Below are 22,365 nucleotides of genomic sequence, written 5' to 3'. Positions count from 1 at the left end.
GGATTTTTTTTAGGAAACCACAGTTAATAGCATTTCCTTTAACCTTGTCCTCCTTAGGATCTGTTTGTTAGTGATAACCAGTTAGTCCAATGAATGGAGACATTGACTGAGCAGGAGATCTGAACATAAAACAGAAAAATAGTGCATGCTTAACTGGACTGCATCAAAAAGCTTAATTTTCCAAACTGCTCAGTTGGCATATATGAATAAAATACTGACTACCGACTTAGGAGACCAAAGTTCATTTAGCAGCAAGGACACCTGCTGGAGCTGGTATTGGGGAGAAAAAAGATTAATGCAGCTTTGCAGCTTCTCTTTTGAGGGAATAGGGCATAGGAGCACATGCCAGAGGTGCACATTCCTGTTAAATTTCTGGTGGAGACGAGAGACTACATGGGAGTACTGGCTGCAAGGAGGCATGCCCATCCTGATGGATTTTATCACTTGTGGAAGCAAATGAAACACCCTTGCTGACATCCATTGCACTTTGAACTCTGAGCATTTTATTTTTTTAATACACCTTTATTGAATTGTCACTTGACAGGCAATTTTGCATTTATAGAAAATTAATCAAACTATATTAACAAATTAATATTATTACAAATTATACTTCACATATGTTGCTATAAGTCATATAACCTAAACAATATTACGTAAATAATTCAAATCCTGCCCCTTTTTTTAAACAAGAAACATCTTTACTAAACCATCACTTACGATATAAGCAATCATAAATTTATATAAATGAAAACAAATCACACCGACAGAATCCTAGTTGCAAGCATTTTACATCACAATTCATATCGCAGTTGCAGACATTATACATCATTTATTTACCCAGTAATTTTCATTCAAACATTACATGGCTCATTTAAGTCCTGCCGCCTTTGAGACCTCATTCCTTCCCATTATGTATTGTTCCCCCAATTCCCATTTTTCCTGTAGAGTTTGCTCCTACCCTTTTCAAAAGATCTCAATTCCAGTTGTTTTATCTCTGTTACTGTATTCACCACTTCTAATATAGTTGGTTTAGATTTTGATTTCCATTTTCTAGTAATTGCTTTTTTGGCAGCCACCATAATTAGACACAAGGCTTTTCCATGTGTAGGCAATTCCAGTCCTTATATCATAGCTCACAAAAATGATCTCCCTCATCACAACAGTTCTTAAAGTCCGCCAACCCACTGTACTCCCAGAAAACATGTTTCCATGTACCTCTTTCCTCCCCATCACACCTCCAACATTTGCTGTCTACTTGAGGAGGAATTCTCTGGAGTCTACTTGGGGTATAAAAATATCTATGTAAACATTTCCAAGCAAAAATCATAAATCTTCTAGATTTTGTTGCATGTTTGGGAGACGTGCATATGTCTTCCCATTGTTTCTTTGTGAATTGCTTAATTAGTCTCACTTCCCAATCCTTTCTAACATCCTCTGATTAATTCTTATAGTTATCATGCAATATTTTATATGCTGTACTTATTATTCCTTTTTTTAAGAGCAGCTTCTGCTCTAGATTCTGCTAAAAACTCTACTAGTTCTGGTCTTTCATTTAGGACCCCCCCCAATTTATTTCTCTCTGCCTATACTCTGATATCAATCCTTGATAGGAAAGGCAATCTCTAACCTGCAGTCTAGATAAATTCTTGGTCTTTTCTCATTCTATTACCTTTCACTTTCTAGTTATTTGCTCCCAATACCTTGGTTCCTTTGCCAGCATTCTCCAATAAATTCCATCCCCCTATTGACTATATCCCTAATTGCAGTCATCCCTATCAGCAGAATCTTCTTTCTCCATTCTCGTGTTGACTTTGTTCTTAGTATACTCTCTGGTAGTACATGTGTAGAATATTCTGTATGATTATTGTTCTTAAAGACCTGCATCCAAAATCCCAGTCTCTCCTTGTTTCTTGAGCTTCCCCGTTTCGACATCATCCCTTCCCACTTTGAGTTATAGTTTTCTGCTTGTGCTACATGTAGGAGCCTTAACTACGTAGCTCTGAAATACCTCTTCAAATTGGGTAATCTCAGTCCGCCCTGTTCTACTGGAAGAATCAGCTTATCCTACTTTGACTCTTGCCATATTCCCATCCCAGATAAAGCCCTTCAGCTCTTTTATTAATTGCTATTCACAACTTCTCCTCTGGTTGATAAAAATATGCCTGACCTGTGTACAAGACTAAGGGAAAAAATTTTGACTGTACCTTACTGTCCATGTCCAGATAACAACGCTTCCAATTTCTCTGTTTTTGTACTATCTTTTGTATAGTCTGTTCTCACATGTCCTTAGCTGCCATACCGGAATAATTTTTAATCCATATTCCTAAGTACTTTGTTTTATCATGTCCCTATAAATACGGATATTGCTGAACCAGTTTCTGTGTGGGTACATAATTTACCGCTGTTACCTTTGTTTTATCTTCATTAATTTGTATCTGGAAAAGATTTGAAACTTTCTCAAAATATTCCACAACACTGTTAATGGCTTTTTCTGGTTTTGTTAGTTATAAAAAATATCTGCAAATAGAGCCAGCTTTTCTTGACTACCATACCAGTTATCTTTGAAATTCTGAGTCCCTCATTTTCTTTGCTAGTGGTTCTAAATATAATGCAAATAAAGGGGAAAGAGGACACCCCTATCTGGTTCCTCTGTTCAAGCTAAAATTGAGGGAGGACCCCCCCACACACACACACACACACTTTAATTTTCACCTTTGATCCTCATATATCGTCCTAATCAACCTTAATTTTTTCAGGAAATGCAAATGCTTCCATTGCCCTTCTCAAAGTCCTGTCTTACTCTGTCAAATGCTTTCTCTGCATCAAAACCTACCAACAACAGTGCCATTTTCTTGCATTCTACTTCCCTCTGGATCATCAGTGTTCTGTTAATGTCAAATGTGTGCCTCCCCTCCCACATTGATCCAGATCTGTCACTTTTGGCATTACTTTTGTCATTCTTTTAGCCATTATAAACACTTTATAATCATGGTTTAGTATTGAAATGGGCCTGTATGAAGCTGAGACTGATGGGTGTTTATCCTCTTTAGGTATTACAGCTACCACTACTTTTTCCAGGATGTTGTTACTTCTCTTAAAATACTGTTAAACAAAACCTTCAAAGTCTTTATCAGTTTATTCCCTCCTAGCTTCCACAGGAATACCATCTATTCTTGGGGACTTTCCTGTAGATTGGTTATACATCACAATTTTTTAGCTAATCTCTTCCTATCCTAGCCATTAGTAATAGAGTCTCCTCTACCTCTAACCTTGGCATATTTAATTCTTCCATAAACATTTCCATTTTTTCTTAATTTCTATGTTTTATAAAGACTTTCATAGAATTTCCAAAATATTTCTAATATTTCTACTAGATTTTTTGTTACCTTTTGTTATTAAAGGCTCCCTAAGCTTGGCAACAACCCTTTCTGTTTCATTTTGCCTGAGTCATGCTAAAAATTTTATTGATCTGTTTTTTATCAAAAAAAAAAAAAAATTGCTTGACAGCAGTCTGTTTAAACTTGTGCATATTATTGAGGGTAATCCCTTATTTTCTGCTTGGCATTCTGCAATTGATCCTCTTGTTCTGTGAGATTCCCCTATTCTGCAATACTTTATTTGCCAGTCCCTCTAAGTAATTCTTGTTTCTTTTACTTCCACCCTGTTTTTAAACTCCACCTTATTTTATCCCACTCCCTAGCTATATTTTCAGAAGAAATTTCTGTCCTCTCTAATAGATCCTGAATCATCTCCACTACCTATTCCTTAAATTCCTCCCTTTTCAACAGATAGGTGAGAAAAGGCCAGTGTTTCATTTTTATTTCATTACCGTGTTTTTATTTTAGTCATTGGTGCATGATCTGAAACTTATTGGGTGTGTATCAAGACCTTCAATTAAATCCACACATTCCTGTGATATGTAAATTCTGTCTAGCCTAGCCCAGTTTTTATGTCTTGGGGAATATGTAAATTCACTCTGAACTCCTGCTACTGAATTCACGTCTTCCATGCCAAATATTTTCATAAAGTTCTTCAAAAATCTACCCTCCTTTGTTTCACTTTCCGTTCTGTGCCCCCCAGACACATCTTCACTGTTGCAAATCACATTACTCTTGCAGTCATTACATTTGGGTTATCTGCTTGCAGGTAGCCCTCAGCCGGCCTGATTATCAAAGTCTTGGGTCCTGCGTCGGTTGCTGTCTCTTCTTCCATGACGTCAGGTAGTCAGGGGTATAAAGCATGCAGTCAACGCCATTACATCAGTCTTTGTTGCTGTGCGGTGCCCGAAGCAGAAGCCGGTCGCAAATGCCGTTCGGCCGGCTCCTGATCTTTTCGTTTTCGAGTTTCAGAACCGAAGTCTGCAAAAAAGCTAAGTACCTCGTTGGGGATCCTTTTTCTTACTCTAAATCGATGTCAGTAAAAGTTAACAATTGTATTACTTGTGGAAAGCAAATACCCCATAAAGATTTTCATTCGTACTGGATTCCTTGCTTAGGCCCAGACCACGACGTCCCTCGCTGTTGGTTTTGTACCTTATTCAATCCTCGTACTATTCATCGTCTGTTCATTTTCGCATCTAACTATTTTGGTAGTGTTTAATTATCCAGAAATGGCTTTGGTAAGCCATCCGACTACCGACATTCAGAAAAAACACAAAGACAGAGACAGACTGCATAGGTTCAAATCTAAGCTGCCGATGACGCTTCCGTTACGCTAGTCACCAGTTTGCCGGCGCTCAGTGAGGTGCTTTTGCAGCCCCTGATACCCGCTACTTCAGATTTGCAGGCTTCTACTGAGACCCATTCGGAGTCCGGTATGCCGCGGGATGCTTCTTCGACTATGGAACCTGCGGATGTCTCTACCTTGTATGGGTCCGGAGCCGCTGTGCAGGCACCGGCTTCTGAGGGGTGTATTCAGGCCTACTGACTTGCATATCAAATCAACACCATCTTCTTCAAGTTCTAAAACTCGATCCACGCCTAGAAAACCGACGTTCAAACCGCATGGTCAGGCCCATATGCCTAAAAAACAAATAAGAATGGCTGAAGACCTTATTACTCTAATTAGGGGAAGCCACCCTTCTCCCTCTAAGAGACCTAAAACTGATTTTCCTTCTGATTCTTCTGATTAGGATTCTGAAATTTTTGTTTCTTCTGATGACCAGGATTTGCCCTTATCTACCTATCAGGATTCTGATGTAGAGGACTCCATTCCCTCTGCTTCCTCTCCAAAAGATTTCTCTTTTGGTGAAACTTTGCACACTCTTAGGGAGCATTTCCATTGGGAAAGCCAGGATTACTCTGACTCCAAAAAGAGGCTTAGGGAATTCTTACTCAGGCCTCAACACAGGCCTAGCTATCCCCCCTGTACTGGACATTGTAGATGATGCCTTCCTGGAATCTAGCCTGGCCCCAGATACCTTAACTCCAGCTCCCAGGAAACCTTACAGGTATTGCAGAGTACCTGATTCTCACAAGTTCCTCTTTAAGAATCCTACTGCGGACCCAGAGACCATTTCACAGGGACCCAAAGGCATTAAGGCTAATACTGCCAAAAACCCTACCCCCTTTGATAGAGATTCCAGGGCCCTGGACAGATGTGGAAACAAGGTATACACTTTTGCTACTTTGGCCGTTAAGGCCTTAAACTGCCAGTTTCATATGTTAAAGTATCAGCAGCATATTATTTTTATTGGATTACTTAAACAGAAATTAATGTTGATTCCTGACTGTGCTGAAAATAAAGAATTGCAGGATTTAATGCATTCTGCTGAACAAGTTGGTAAACATACTTTGCAATGTGGTTTTCACTCCTTAGAGGCATCTTGTAAGGCTGCTGTTACTGGGTCTGTTCTTAGAAGGCATGCTTGGCTTAAGGAGCAAACTCTGCCAGATCATGTTAAAGCCAAATTACTGGATGCTTCCTTATACCAAGACCGCTTGTTTGGCAACAAAGCAGAAGTTGTTCTTAAAAGGATGGAGGAAAACGCTAAATCTATGCAAACTGTTAAAGATTTCCTGCAAGTACAGCCTCCCAGATTTAGTAGACATTGGCCTTCAAAGAATCAGTCCTTTCCTGTCTCTTCCAGGCCTTCTCCGTCCAAATCCAGGAACAGCAACCCACCTAGGCTACAGTCTCAAGGTACTCACAGGCCTAAGCAGTGGGGGGGCTCCCACTTTCAAAGCTGGAAGTAAGACTCCCCCCTATGGTAAACTGTCACAATGACTTAACCTTAAGCCTTCCAAGCCCTGCTCAACTGACCACACCTTTAGGGGGAAAGATCACCCTGCATGCAAAAAACTGGAAACTCATTACCCAAGACAAATGGGTTTTAAATATAGTTTCCGAAGGATACAGATTCCACTTCCACACCTTACCAACCCCAAAAGGTTGGCCAGACCTACCCCCAAATCAGTGGGCAGAGGCTCAACAGCAGGTTCTCTCTCTTCTAAGTATCAGGGCTATTCAGCCTGTCCCAGCAGAAGAATGGAGACAAGGTTTTAACTCAAGACTTTTCCTGGTACCCAGAAAAGACTACTCATGGCATCCTGTCCTGGACCTATCTATCCTAAATACCTTTTTGGTAATTCCAAAATTCAGAATGCTAAGTCTTCATCAGCTGCTTCCCATGCTAGGCAGAAATGCCTGGTTGGTAACATTGGATTTAAAGGAAGCTTACCTGAACATTCCAATAAGGGATTCTTGCAGAAAATACCTACGCTTCAGAGCAAGTTACATGCACTATCGGTTCTCTGCACTGCCCTTTGGCTTGTCTACTGCTTCCAGGGTATTCACAAAATGCCTAGCTCCAGTCATTGCATTTTGCAGGCAAAGAAATATTCAAATATACCCATACCTGGACGATTATCTAATTCAGGCAGAAAGCCAGAACATACTATTAAATTATCTGGCATTTGTAAAGAAACTGCTAACCTCACTGGGGTACACTATAAACTAAAAGAAATCTCATCTAGTACCCTGCCTATAAATTGTATTCCTGGGAGCAAGCTTGAACACAACTTCCCAGATGGCCTACCTCACGCCAGAGAAACAAGTTTATCTGATAGCCTACTTCAAATTACTGGCCACAAAGGTCCGGCTAACTGCAAGGAAAATACTGCAAGCTCTGGGGTTCATGGCCTCTTGCATCTTACTAATTCCATATGCAAGACTGCATATGAGGAAACTACAATGGTATCTAAAAAGCCTATGGTGTCAACATTCCCAGGACCTGGAATTAGTCATTTGTATCATCTCTTGTATAAAGACAGAATTCCTTTGTGGGCAGAGGCCTGCTATCTCAACAAGGGACTGCCATTCACTCTACCCCCTGCCGCCCAAACCCTAACTTCAGACTCATCAGACTATGCATGGGGGGCTGACTTGGCAGGGCAGTGCATTCAGGGCAAATGGAACCAGAGTCAACTGCACCTGCATATCAATCAAAAAGAAATGTTAGCTGTACAGAATGCTCTGACAGCCTTCAAGGACCACATCCTTCCAGGACAATTATTGGTAAAAACAGACACCACCACTGTTATGTGGTACATAAACATGCAGGGGGGAACCCACTCATACCCCCTCTGCAGACTAGCCATGGCTCTGTGGAACACAGCCTTGAGCTACTAAGTGCACCTGTAGGCTCAATTCCTGTCAGGCAAGCTAAACTCACTGGCAGACGACCTAAGCAGACATCTCCTGGACCCACACGAGTGGAAACTGGAACCAAAGATATTCATCATGTTGAGAAATAAATGGGGGAGCCCAGAGATAGACCTGTTTGCCTTCCCTCAGAATTACCAGTTGGACAAATTCTGCACAAGGACTCCCCACAGACAAGCTTGGAAAGTGGATGCCATGTCCTTCATCTGGGAAAACTTCAGTTTATGCCTTTCTCCCACTGCCTCTCCAAAGTTCTACTAAAGATCAAACAGGACAAACCAAGGACAATACTCATTGCACCAAACTGGCCACACCAACACTGATACTCCCTCTTGTGCAGTGTATCACTGCTGGAACCGTGGCACCTGCCTCAGACCCCTTCCCTGCGGTCCCAGCAGGGGGGCAGATTCTGCACCCCCAGCTTCAAACCCTGAACCTTGCAGCCTGGCTAATTACCTGAGCTTTCCATTACCATCCCTCAGTAAGCAAGTGCTGGATGTCATTCTGGAGGCAAGGAGGCCTAGTACTAGTAAATCCTATGCTGAATCCTATGCTGAAAAGTGGAAAAGATTCTGTTCCTGGAGCCAAACTCAGAGGATGGGCACAACAGTGTCCAGTTTACTGCATATTCTTCAATACTTAACAGAGATGCTTCACATGGGCCTTTCCTTTTCTTATATTAAAATTCATGCCTCTGCCATTTCAGCACATTATAATACGGAGCCACCCCTCTTCTCCCACCCCCCGCTGAAGCAATTCCTCAGAGGGGCCAAATATTTAAGATCACCCAGGAGAGCCCCTACTCCAGCCTGGGACCTTAACTTTGTATTGGAAAAGCTCACTCTACCTCCCTTTGAGCCAGCTGCAACTGCAGAGTTGCAATTCCTTTCTTGGAAAACAGCCTTCCTTCTAGCCATCACTTCAACAAAGAAGAGTGTCTGAATTACAGGCCCTCATGGCAGTGGAGCCCTTCATCTTCCATGCAGACAGGGTGTCCCTTAGGACCAATCATTCCTTTATGCCCAAGGTGGTATCCAGTGTGGCCCTTAATCAGTCTAAACTGAACAGCCTTTGCTGCAGGGGCAGAGGGGAAGGCCATTTCAGAGCAAACTCTTTCTAAATGGATAGGCCATTGCATTCATTTCTGCTATAAGCACCATGGAAAACCTACCCCACAGGGGATAAGATCACATTCCACCAGGGCTGCATCTACTTCAACAGCCTTTCTCAGAGGTGTTCCTACCAGGGACATCCTAGAAGCTGCTACCCTGGAGTTCTGTTCATACCTTCACCAAGCATTGCAACTTGCCTATTTTATCTAAATCCAGAGCTGGTTTTGCCACTGCAGTCTTGCAGGGCTTAATAGCTGGTCCTAATGCTCTCTAATTGCATCCTCCCTTACTTACCTTTGGGAATCTTCCCAAATGTAATGACTGCAACAGTGAAACATGAAGAACATAGTACAGTTATGTACACTTACCATAAATGTAGATGTTCGAGTGTATTCACTGTTGCTGTCCTGGTTACCCTCCCTCCAGCCCCCTGACTTCTGTTTGCTATACCTGTCCTTTTGTTTACTGTATTTAAGCTTTCTGGTGTATTTGCTTATAGTTGGAGATGTAACCTTGTATATAATTGCTTCCCATTATGAAAGCGCCTGACATCTGGGGCAAGAAAAACTGATGTAATGGCATTGGCTGCATGCTTTATACCCCTGACTACTTAACGTCATGGAAGAAGAGACAGCAACCGATGCAGGACCCAAGACTTTGATAATCAGGCCGGCTGAGGGCTACCTACAAGCAGATAACCCGAATGTAATAACTGCAACAGTGAATACACTTGAACATCTGTATTTATGGTGAGTGTACACAACTGTACTTTCCCACCTAGAAGTAATATTCCTTGCTGAAAACTGATAATTTCTCCCAGAATGTTTTAAGCTCCACTATAGCAGTTTTAGGTGTAATATAAATACATGAAGTGTAATCTTCCTCCTTTACCATTAGCCCCTTAGCAGTACAAATCTGCCATTATTATCTTTTTTATCCTCTTCTATCTCTATTGGAGCTCCTCTTGCAATTAATGTAAGTACTTCTGTTTTCCTTTGTGTCTCCTGTAACATAGCTATTTGCAGTCTACATTTTTAATATAGTTCCCTACTGTTTTTTTTGTATTTATCTGTGAGACCATTGATATTTGAAGATATTACAGAAAGAATCATTGGATTAAAAAGTTATTATTCCCATGTTGTAAGTATAACACCTTTTTTGTTAAATGTGTATTTCCAACTTTTGTGTTGCATGCACAACACTGTTTGATAGGATGAACCTTTATATAGTTTTCTTGTTGTATCCATTGAGCCTGTGTCACATCTTACAAAACTGTTTTATTTAAAGCTCTCAAATGAAAAAAAGAAACACCCCAATACACTCCCTAAAACCTGTTAACTTATTAGTATCACACAAAACTATGTACATCTTCAAATACTGAAGTTTTACCTTCCTAATAGGAAAACAAAGTCCCAAACTGACAGCCACAGTCACTGACTTGAGTTAACCTAAAAGAAAGGTTAAACATGCTAAGAAACATATGGTGCACTCTGTGCTTCTACTAAGTGCTAACTAAGTGCTAATTGGTTTTGGTCTTTTCTTTATAGCTCTCGCAGCTGGGAAAACCCCTGAATGCTTTTAGAGAGCATTATGTTCTAGCTAATTTCTCAGTTTTTTTTCTTCAACCAATCGCTCTCCACCAGCCTGTAGCCGGTTTCTCTCCATCAGTTTGTCTCCATGGAGACACGAAAACCAGGCAGGTAGTTTCTGTTTATCAGATTGTTTCCATGGAAATGTGACAACCAGCTGTAGAATTGCTACTGAGCATACATGTATTTGCTAGAAAGAGCCTTATAATATTCTATATTCTTTTCCATTTACTGGCTTATTGTTAAAACTTTTTACTAGATCAGTCTAAGGTCCTTAATCCAGTCATTTTCCATGCAAGAATGAGAAAAAGCACATTATTTTTTCATTTGTCATGCTCTTTTAACCAGGCCTTTTTTCATTGTAATGCCTACATTTCTTAAAACTGAGAGAGAAAAAACAGCAGCACCTGTTTATAATACCCATTGTACTTAAAAATAAATGAGAAAACTTTACTTTATAGCATGAAAAGAAAACCATACACCACAACAATTGTGCTAGTAAGAAAAACAATTTTCATTACCTACAGTTAACTTTCTCCCTCCTCTTCCCCTCTCCAAAGCATTTTTTGAACATTAATGACATGACGTAGAGCATATGCTGTAGAGTTCCAACAGATTTTGAAAGTCCAATACTTCCAAATTTTCTTGTTCTGATGTATTTCACAAATGTAATCCCACATTGTTACTGGTTTTATTACTGTTTTTCTTCATCTCCAAATTCTTGTCTCTGCTTCAATTCCAACATACTTTCGATTCTTCTAGTCAACTCTTGTGCTCCCTTCTTTCACGCCAACATTTTCTGATGAAAGATTGGAAAAAGTTTCACAGGTACAGTCTCTCTGTGGACTTTATTACCAGAACAACAAGAATTTCTTTGTTTCACAGCTCACTTTTTGTTGGACATACGTTTTGTATTTCCTCCGTAGCATGTACTTCATCAAAAAAATGATTTTGTCCCCTCCAGAGAAGAATACTTTGAAGACAGTTGGGTACAGCAGTTTGAATCTCACACCTTTGCCTCGACATTCCCCGAATAGTGGAATACATTTGCTTCTCTTCTACTTGGTGTACAATGAGTAATTATTCTCCACAAACACTTTGCTGTCTCCCACTTTTTGTAGTTTGTCCTCCTGCAACAGTTTTGTCAAATCAACTCCAAGTGCTGGTAGGATTGTATCTTTACTATCAAAGGTCGAGGTTGTTTTCTCATAGCCAGGTTTGGCGCATACACACGATGTGCCCTTTTAACTAACAATTCCTGCTGTAGAATACTAGTCCATTTGCTTATTTGTGCTTTCATAAAATTAATGCAGTCTGTTCCTTCCAGCTTCTCTGGTAAAGCTGAAAATCTCAGGTTTTCCCTATGTGCTGTGTCCTCTAATTCTGTTTTTTGAAACGACTCCCCCTGAGCAGTGTCATATTCAGCCAGCCTTTTCTTCATTTTGACCTCTGATTTTCTCAGCTTTATCATCCAAATATTTGTTTAAAGCGTCTTCCATATTTTCCAGCCTTTTGTTGGTTGTGTTGATATGGTCCATCAGTGTTTTGTTTATTTTAACCAGGTCTGTGTGCAATTGTCTTGTATCATCTTCCTGTAGATTACTGGAATTCATGTCAGGAGGTTGCATATTTTTTTACAGAACAACTGCAAAACTTTCCCTAGTCGGTGTTTCTTCCTCATTTTTTGTAGCTGATTTATTTTTCCAGGTCCTCTCTCTTTCTTCCTGATATCCAGGCTGTACACTTACTAGCCAGTTACTGAAATTTACCCATAAACACAAGTCTACTGGTCTTCTCTGCTGTGTTCCAGTTTTTACACTGGGAGAGTTAGAATTAAGCTGTTACTCAATGCGCAGCCATCTTGGAAGTCACTGATCCCTGTGCATGTTGATGGACATGCTCAGTGGGGTGAGTGCTACAAAAAGCAAAAAAAAAAAAAAATAGGCCCCTGATGTTTGTGAAGGGAACAGGCCAATAGACAGACGTTGTGAAGGCTGACAGGCAGGAAGAGCAGCAAAAAAAAAATTTACTTTTTCAGATGCATGGCTACAGAAGTAACCCCCCCCCCCAACCAGGAAAAAGATACATTAAATTATACCTTCCTCACAAGTTTACTTTCAAAAGCTTACAAGTCTTGTTCCAGCATTTGCTTTAGATTAACTTATCAAGCCATGCTGTCCGTTTCAGTTTTTTGAGATGCAAATGAAGGTTTTGAGCCCTTATAAGCATTGGCAACATGGGGTGAAAATGTACGCCCAAGAGGGCAAATATTGTCAGTACCGGTGATGTACATTGTTTCTATATAGGCTTTGGTAGAATGTTGAAGGTTGGCATAGGGCCATATTATAAATTGGTAAAGGAGCATCACAGTGCCCAGGTGGAAATACAGGCATTTTTCTATGCACACCACTAAACAGATATAAGCTTTCTTTCAGTGCAACACTTGCACAGTCCTCTGTGGATTCAGCAGCTAAAAGAAGAAAGAGGTAATCTTCCTCAGAAATGTCTGAGGAAGAACTTTTGCATGCATCAGTAACCAAAATATGCTGAACATGCTTGCGTTTGGAGAAGCTGTGAGACGCACTTGACTGTGAAACATCCTCAAATCTTCCACAGGTAGACAGCATATTCCTGTCTTCATGTTGCGCCTAATGCCAGTGGCGATTTCTGTAGTGCTCAGTTCTGTGTTAAGGTAGTACAATGGATGCTTAGAAGTCAGTGAATTCAAGATACAAACTCCTGCAAAATGTCCAGAGCATACAGGAAGCACTTCTTATGGTGCCCCCCTCCCCAGCCTTTACCTAGGCTACTGTGCCAGCAGACACATTTTCTCTAGACTGGTAAGGATCATTATAAGGAAGACCAGTTGCAGGGCTTCTAGTCATAAGTAGAGTGTTTACTTTAGTGTCTTATAAGTAAAAGCTGAGCTTTTTAGTCCTGTTAGCTCTATTCCTTCCCCCACTTACACTCCACCTGACAGTATATTCAGATGGCATACCGTCATGTAATGAGCAAGGGGGAGGTGCTTGATGTACCCCTTCTGAAATGAAGCCCATACAAATAAAGTAGTGAGCCTTCAAACAAACAACAGATTCTTGGTGATGCATAAGCCTGGAGAATCCTGCTCAGTGACACAGGCACAGTTGACATACATTTCTGCTGCACAAGTGATTAAAGTGCCAGATTGTGGCTTAGGAGATGTTCTGGAAATGAAGAGAACAGTTGTGCGGATTTTTTTTTTTTTTTAATTCCTATCCAGCACCAAAAGCTCTTCCTGTACCTGCCTGAGTCACAATCAGTTAAGAATGCCCTGACTCTCCCCTGAGCGTTCTGTATGCTTCATATCCTTGTCTTCTGTAAATTATCAAAATAAGTTTGGTTTTAACCGCGTGTCAGACTTCAGTTTCCTCCCCCATTTAGACTCCCAGCGGTACATTTAGTGGTCTTCTACCCATCCAGGATTGTCTGCACAGATCCTCACTACCTCTAACTCTGAGCATGATTATTCTGTTTCTTTAATTATTACATCTTGGAAATTGAACGTTTTGGACTATACGATGTCCATCCTGTCTGCAACTCGGTGTCTGTCTACCAAAAAAAAACTATAAGGCCAATGAAAAAGGTTTGGAATCTGAGCAAAGAGCTAAGAGAATAGACCCTTTTGACCACAGTATCCATGGTCCTGACCTACATATCAGACTTTTTTTTCTTCCCCTCCAGTCCCCTGCTACCTGCTGATCTTCAGTCTTCCTCTTGGCCGTTTAGTCCATTCATTCATTCTCCATTACCTTGATTAAGATTTGCTCAGAGGAGCTGTCATTCAAGCAACCATCAGAGTGGTTCAAATTTTTACTTCATTTTACAACTCTGCTCATGTACAGGTGAGGTTTATCTCCATGAGGCTTTGCAGACTAACTGCATTAGGTGACCTGCCACTTCTGTGAAGGTGTTCCCAGCAAGTAGCAGTACTCCTTTCCATAAAGAACCAAAGACTGTCCTCCCTGGCCTTCACCAGGGAGGGAAGGTCATGCCAGCATGTGTGCTTCTCCAACATGCATATTCCTCTCCCTTTCTGAGAGGCAAGTAGGTTGCATCCTTTCACTCCTCCTCCTTCTCATCCTACTTGGCCTGTCTAGTATTAGGGCCACTAATCAAACCCAGGCCAACCTGGGTTGTAGTGAGGCTTCCATCTCCTTATGCCATGCAGCCAAGATCAACAATCAGACGTTTGTGGTACAGGCCTAAATTGCTGTGCAGTTAAGTGTTATTTGGTGGACTTTTCCAATTTCCTGGTGGATCAAATGTCTGTTATTCACTTTACTTAACTCATTCACACCAGCCAGCACTCAGTGAGTTATCAAATTTATGTATGCTGACAGCAGCTGCCTGGGACATTGAGCACTGAATACTACAGATTCCTTACCAAGGTTAAGCTGTATTGCAGGAGTAGTGCTGCGTGTGTAGCAAGAAAAACATAATTAAGTCATAGCAGCACACTCATCTGGTACTGCAGGCCTAGAGGACATGGCATAGCTAACACTTTAGGCTTGAAGTTAGCCTGCAAAGCTTTTTAGGGGGATATATTCCCACTCAGACCATCTGAACATGAGTCCCTCCATGAGATATTTAATTTATGCTGGGGAGTTTTAACTACTGCCCTATAAGTCAGAGGCATCAGCACAAGTTAAGTACATACTTTGTAATATTTTCTTCCCAGTGACAGTCTTTTCTGTCAAAGGAACTTGAGAGATGCAGGCCATCAGTCAAAACTCTTCATGTAGTATTCCATAAACACAGGCTGTCCTTGAGTACTTACCAGCAGCCCATGTCCAGAGTAGCCACCGAGTCTAACCTCTGCCAGGTCATGCATATCTTGGTCTTCTGTGTACATTATTTCAGCAAAGCAGAGTATCTGCTCTACTGTGTTGATATCCACAGGCAACTGAAGCACTTTTTTGGTGGAACAAAACCAGGTTGTTGCTCAAGTAAGTTTTCAGCTCTATCAAAGGAACAAGGAAGAGAGAAGGAATGGGAGTTGCCAAAAAGTACCTCTCCAGACGACTGGCCAGATGTCTCGCCTATTCTCAAAACAAATAAAATGGCCATCATGGTCTGCCCATACCCCCAAAGCACACTTGAGAAGAACCTCGTCATTGTCCTCAGTCTTTTTTTTAATGAGGCACTTGACAATATCTGTACCTCATCAGCCTGGACTTCTGTGCACACACTCATGAAATAGTGTATGTTGGAATCAGTTTCCATGGTTGAGAACTACTTTTGGGGCCACAGTGATTGAAAGTTTTTTTTCCATAAGGCACCATCATCCTTGGGATCCAGCTGAGGACTTAGCCTTACCTGTCCTGCAGTTGGAGTTCACTGTTCTCAAATATGAAAGTTATGAGTACTTAATGTAAAGGTAGGCATGTAAATGGAAGATCTGGTTGTAAAGCAAACCATCCCTCCATCCACCTCACTTTTTGTCTGGCTTCAGTGCGAGCTATCCCGCCATATACCTTGTTCACTGCCTATTTTCTGTGGTTTGATAATTCTTGCTGGACAAACAGGATGTAGTAGAGCTCTGTCAGATAGAAGGTGTAGCTTTGTAAAGTTTTGTCAGCCAAATGTTAATATCCCCTGCAATCTAGGCCCTTCTTGTCTTGTCTTGCAGGCAGAGATTCCACTCACAGACCAACACTTTTGTAAGTCCGTTTTGCTTGAAGTTGAATCCCATCAGACTCTTATTGCCTTAACCCCCTGTAGTCTGAGTTGTTTAATGACTCCTATATGAAATGTCTGGGTTCAGCTACCTCATTTTAATGGCATTTCAGCTGATTTTGTTAAACTTTCTAAAGAATGCTGATTGACATGATTAGTTAGTGGAAATACCTGTAGGACTTAAATGCATGGGAGTAGGTCATTTGGCCAAAAGTATATTTGCAAGTTGCAGTTTTTAGCCCACTGATCATTTTGTTTCCTTACAGGGGGTTACTGCAAGGGAAGATTTCTCTGATGTCCTTCAAGGATGCATCTGCAGTCCTTACAAATGGGTTGTCCTGTCGTCAGGCAGCCCTTCGGTCGGATTCCAAAGTCTGGGTCTGGCTTCGGCTGGTGTCGCACTTCACCCGACGTCATTGCGGCAGTTATTCGGGTATAAAGGCATCAGCCGACGCCATTTTCCTCAGTCTTTCTTGCCGCGTGGCGCCCGAAGCAGAAGCTGTTCGCAAGTGCCGGTCGGTCAGATCCAGAGATTACTACTACCGAATACTACTTCGAAGACTTCTATAAAGCTAAGTACCCCGTTGGGGACTCTTTCTTGCCTCAGCCGATTGTCAGAGAAAGTTAATAACTGTTTATCTTGTGGGAAACAAATACCTCATAAAGATTTCCACTCCTATTGCATACATTGTTTAGGCCCAGACCACGACGTAGCAGCTTGTCTAGCCTGTGCTTCTTTTAACCGATGGACGATTAGACGTCGCTCGGACTTTGCTGAACAGATTTTCGGCTCCGATTTTGCCTACATTATGCCGTCGGATCCTCCGACTACGCAAATAACCAAAAAGCGCAAAGAAAAGGACCGACACTTGCGGTCCGCGGTTTCGGCTGAAACCGCGGTTAAGCAATCCACGAGTGTCTCTGTTTCGGCCGAAACCGAGCAAGCGGTTCTTTCTTCAGCCGATAACTTGCCTTCTACCGAGGCCTCTTTTACACTGGTAGAAACGGCTTCTGAAATCCAGCCTTCTGTTGCGATCTCACAGGATTTATCAGACACCATTCCACTAGATATTTCTACCCCTGCACGTGGAGCTGCTAGGCCTCCTCCAGCTATGTCTATTAAGGCCTTTGCCAGGGCTAAAGCAGCCAAAACTTCCAAACCTGTGCCTGCCAAGCCCCCCTCTCACAGGCCCAGCACCAGCTCCCATATGCTTTCTTTGGCACAGGATCTCATCACTTTAATTCGTGGATCCCAGCCTCATCCAGACAGGGTCTCTCTCCCTCCTCCAGAAAAGAGGCCTAGAGCAGAGCCCCCTGAGCCAGTAGCCGCAGAAGATTCTTCTGATGATTCAGAACATACAGACCCTCCTGAGGCTTCTTATTCTCCTTACGAAGACTCTGATGCTGAGGAGTCCATCCCTTCAGCCTCTCCTCCTGAGGAATTTTCCTTTGGGGAAACCTTGCATGCTATGAGGGAACAATTTCAGTGGCAGGGCCAAGATTTCTCAGACTCTAGAAAAAGGCTTAGGACCTTTCTACACTTACCACAGCATAGGCCTTTAGCTATTCCCCCAGTTCTATCTGTTGTTGATGATGCATTTAATGATGCTTGCACTACTCCTGATACTTTACCTCCGGCTCCTGCTAAACCAGATAAGTACTACAGGGTCCCGGACACTCATCACCACTTATACAAGGCCCCTTTTGCAGATCCAGAGACTATCTCCCAGGGCCCTAAAGCTGTAACAGCTACTTCTTCTAAAAAACCCCTCCCCTCTGATAGGGAATCCAGGTCCTTAGAGAGATGGGGTAAAAAGTTTACACCTCTGCTACTTTGTCAGCTATAGCTTTGAACTGCCAATTCCATATGATTCAATATCAAGAGTTTATGCTTGACCAGTTGACTAAAAAGCTGTCCTCTGAAGAATCTTTAGATAAAAAATATGTTCAAGAAATGTTACATAACATATACAGCAGGTTAGTAACCATTCTTTAAAATGTGGCTATGATGCACTGGAGGCTTCCTTTAGATCAGCCATGACTGGCACAGTTATCAGGAGACATGCATGGTTGAAAGAGCAGGCATTACCAGACCATGTCAAATCTAAGCTTTTGGATGCACCTATGGACAAGGTCAATTTATTTGGTGCCCCCGCACAGCAGGTTCTGAAAAAGATGGAAGAGAAAGCAAAATCTGTGCAAACAGTAAAAGATTTCTTACAAGTTCAACCTCCAAGGTTTAGCAGGAATTGGCCCTCCAAGAATTGGTCCTTTCCAGACTCCTCTAAGGCACAAAGAGGCAGGAATAGGCGCTCTAGAGGCAGAAACCAATCCAGGGGTGCCTACAGGGGTCGCCAGTGGCAGGGTAACAACCAACGAGGCATGGATACAGCCACCACCACTACAACAACTCAATCACAGTGACTTGGCGGTGGCACCGCCTACCAGAGAACAACTAGAAGCACCCTTAGGCGGAAAGCTAACATTATTTTCAAGAAACTGGCACTGCATTACAAGAGAAAAATGGATTTTTCAGACTATAGACAAAGGTTACAGGTTCCATTTCCATACACTACCAGGAAAGAGAGGAATGCCAAACCTACCACCTTCTCAAAGGGCAGAAGCTCTAAAACAAATATCTCAATTAAGAATGCGTGCTGTGGAAAAGGTACCATTTATGGAGCAAGGGAAGGGATTTTACTCCAGGCTCTTCCTGGTACCAAGAAAAGAAAACAGATGGAGGCCTATTCTAGATCTGTCCGCTCTAAACACATTCCTCATTGTTCCAAAATTCAAAATGCTGACCCTACAGCAGCTTCTTCCCATGCTGGGCAAGGAGTCTTGGCTGGTAACTCTAGATCTCAAGGAGGCATACCTGCACGTCCCCATAAGACCAATTTGCAGAAGATACCTCAGATTTCTTGCAGGATCAGAGCGTTATCAATTCTCAGCATTGCCCTTTGGCTTATCTACTGCGCCCAGAGTGTTCACGAAATGCCTGGCATCAGTAATCGCTCATTGCAGACTTCAGGGAATTCAAATCTATCCCTACCTGGACGACTGCCTGATACAAGCGGACAACAAAACAAATTAACAGAAGACTTACAAAGAGTCATCTACCTGCTACAAGCCCTGGGATACACAGTCAATACAAAAAGTCAAGGCTGATTCCATCCCAAATAATAACCTTTCTGGGTGCAGAACTGGACACATCAAAACAAATGGCATTTCTAACTGCAGAAAAGAAAGAGCAACTTCCTCTCTATTTCTTGGCATTAACAAAGCAGAGCCATCTAACTGCAAGAAAAGTGCTACAAGCTCTAGGCTTCATGGCATCCTGCATAATTCTGGTCCCTCATGCCAGGCTTCATATGAGAAAGCTACAGTGGTACCTAAAGAATTTGTGGTCTCAGCACAAGCACAGCCCGGAAACCAAAATTCCAATGATCCCATGCCTGAAGCAAGAGTTCTTATGGTGGGCTCAGGCATGTCAATCAAACACAGGACTGCCCTTCTGCAAAAGTCAACCAAGACAAACTATCACGACAGATGCCTCAGACCTCGGTTGGGTGGCACACATGATGGACAAGTGCATTCAAGGCCTATGGACTCAAGACCAACTGCATCTGCACATAAATCTAAAAGAAATGATGGCAGTAAAATTGGCAATCCAGGCATTCAGACCTCTTCTCCACGAAGGCCAGCTGTTGATAAGGACAGACAACACCACAGTTATGTGGTACATCAACAAACAGGGAGGCACGCACTCATACCCCCTATGCCGGCTGGCACTAGACCTATGGGATGTGGCTCTGAGCTACAACCTTCAGTTACAGGCAATTTATGTACCAGGGAAGGAAAACATTCTAGCAGACATATTAAGCAGAACTACAACAGATGCCCACGAATGGATGCTGCATCCGGACATCTTCAAAGCCATCACAAGAGAATGGGGATTACCACAAATAGACTTGTTTGCATCCCCATACAATCACCAGTTGAAGAAATTCTGCACAAGGACTTACCACCCACTTGCTTGGAAGGTGGACTCCCTATCCTTCAGTTGGAAAAGCCTGACAGCATACGCATTCCCACCACTTCCTTTGATGCACAAGGTGCTTCTCAAGATCAAAGAGGAACGTCCGAGGATCATTCTGATAGCCCCAGACTGGCCAAGACAACATTGGTACCCACTGCTGAGGAGCATGTCCCGGGAACAAATATGGAAACTGCCCCTAATCACATTACTGCTGACACAGAACAACTACAACATTCTGCATCCAAACCTAAAAACTCTGCAGCTAACTGCCTGGAACATTACATAACAGAAAATAACCCAAATTTATCCCAAAGGGTTAAGGACATAATCCTGGAGGCTCGTAGACCTTCAACAAGAAAGAATTATGCAGCAAAATGGAAAAGATATCTCATCTGGAGTGCTGCAAAGGGGCAAGATGCGACACTGGTGAACATAGCCAACATCCTGGAGTACTTGGCGGAGCTCTACCACACAGGCCTGTCCTATTCCTCCATCAAGATACATGCATCAGCTATTTCAGCACAATACAGCTTGGATCTTCCTGTCTTCTCGCATCCTCTGCTCAGACAGTTTCTGAGGGGAATTAAAAATGTAAAACCTCCCAGGAAACCTCCATTGCCAGCATGGGACTTGAACTTTGTGCTAGAAAAACTGACTCTACCTCCTTTCGAGCCAGCAGCTACAGCAGACTTGCAATACCTATCCTGGAAGACTGCCTTCCTGCTGGCAATAACTTCAGCAAGAAGGGTCTCTGAACTACAAGCATTAATGGCAGTACAACCCTTCCTGATCTTCCATCAAGATAGAGTGTCCATGAGAACAAATCCTACATTTATGCCTAAGGTGGTATCCAGAGTCTCTTTAAATCAGGCTATCCACCTTCCTACATTCTTCCCCAATCCACAGAACAGGGGAGAAAAGCTCTTACATACCTTGGATGTACACAGGCAATTACGCTACTACCTGGACAGGACAAAAACAATAGAAAAACTGACCAGCTTCTGGTAGCTTATGCAACAGGAAAAGAAGGAAAACCAATTTCTAAACAGACAATCTCCAAATGGATAGGAAATTGCATTAGATTTTGTTACTCCTACCATGGAAAGAAAACTCCAGAGAACATCAGGCCTCACTCCACAAGGGCCACAGCCACTACCACAGCTTTCTTACGAGTGGCTACCAAGGACATTATAGAGGCTGCTACTTGGACCTCCGTGCATACATTTGCCAAGCATTATAACTTACCTCTATACTCTAGATCCCGTGCTGGCTTTGCCACTGCTGTTTTGCAAGGGATCCTGACTACACCATAATCTATTCTCATTTCCTCCTCCCCTAGTTTAGCTATGGTATTCTACCCATTTGTAAGGACTGCAGATGCATCCTTGAAGGACATAGTACAGTTTTGTACCTACCATAAATGTAGATGTCCGAGAGGAATGCATCTGCAGTCAGGATTACCCACCCTCCTTCCCCTCTGAGGTACTCCTAGGGTACTTACCAATCTTCAGCTAGCTTGGGGGGGGATCTATTATGGATGGTGTATTTGTTTGTATATATGTACATACATGTTTATTTTGTGTGTTTGCTCTCTACTATTTGGAAACTTTGGCATTTATCCAAATTTAGCCTACCAAGAGGGCACCTGGCATCTGGGGCAAGAAACACTGAGGAAAATGGCGTCGGCTGATGCCTTTATACCCGAATAACTGCCGCAATGACGTCAGGTGAAGTGCGACACCAGCCGAAGCCAGACCCAGACTTTGGAATCCGGCCGACCGAAGGGCTGCCTGACGACAGGACAACCCATTTGTAAGGACTGCAGATGCATTCCTCTCGGACATCTACATTTATGGTAGGTACAAAACTGTACTTTCCTCTTTATAATCTCAAAATACTGAAATCTCAAATTTCAGTGTCTCGAGACCATAAAGGTGAATTTTTAAAAAAGCGAAAGTGCATAATCAGAAATTCGAATATCTTGAATTCGTGGTTATGGCTTTACGCTATGTTACGTGCAGTGTTTTGTGTGGATGGTGTCTGGTGTAGTGTGTGGATTTAGGTGCGATTTAAGGTGAGTGAGTGAGTTTTGTAAGGGTTTTGGGTGGGAGTTTGTATGTGAGTGTGTTTAAGTTATATGTGTGGGTTAGGGTAGGCAGGTGAAAGTATGAGTGTGTAAATGTTGGATGTGTTGGTGTTTGTATGTGTTGGTGTTTGTATGTGTGTATGTGGGGGACTGTAGAATGTG

General features: G+C 42.3%; 1 protein-coding gene across 1 annotated transcript in view; it reads left to right on the top strand.

Moving 5' to 3' along the window:
- Window positions 1-22,365, top strand: part of LOC122806148 (integrator complex subunit 6-like) — a 1,076,381-nt gene that overhangs the window by 686,684 nt on the left and 367,332 nt on the right. The window lies entirely within an intron of this gene.

Source organism: Protopterus annectens, chromosome 7.part0 (assembly GCF_019279795.1).
Source record: "Protopterus annectens isolate FY-2018-M chromosome 7.part0, PAN1.0, whole genome shotgun sequence".
NCBI classification, from domain to species: domain Eukaryota; kingdom Metazoa; phylum Chordata; order Ceratodontiformes; family Protopteridae; genus Protopterus; species Protopterus annectens.
This window is presented reverse-complemented; position numbering and strand designations above follow the sequence as displayed.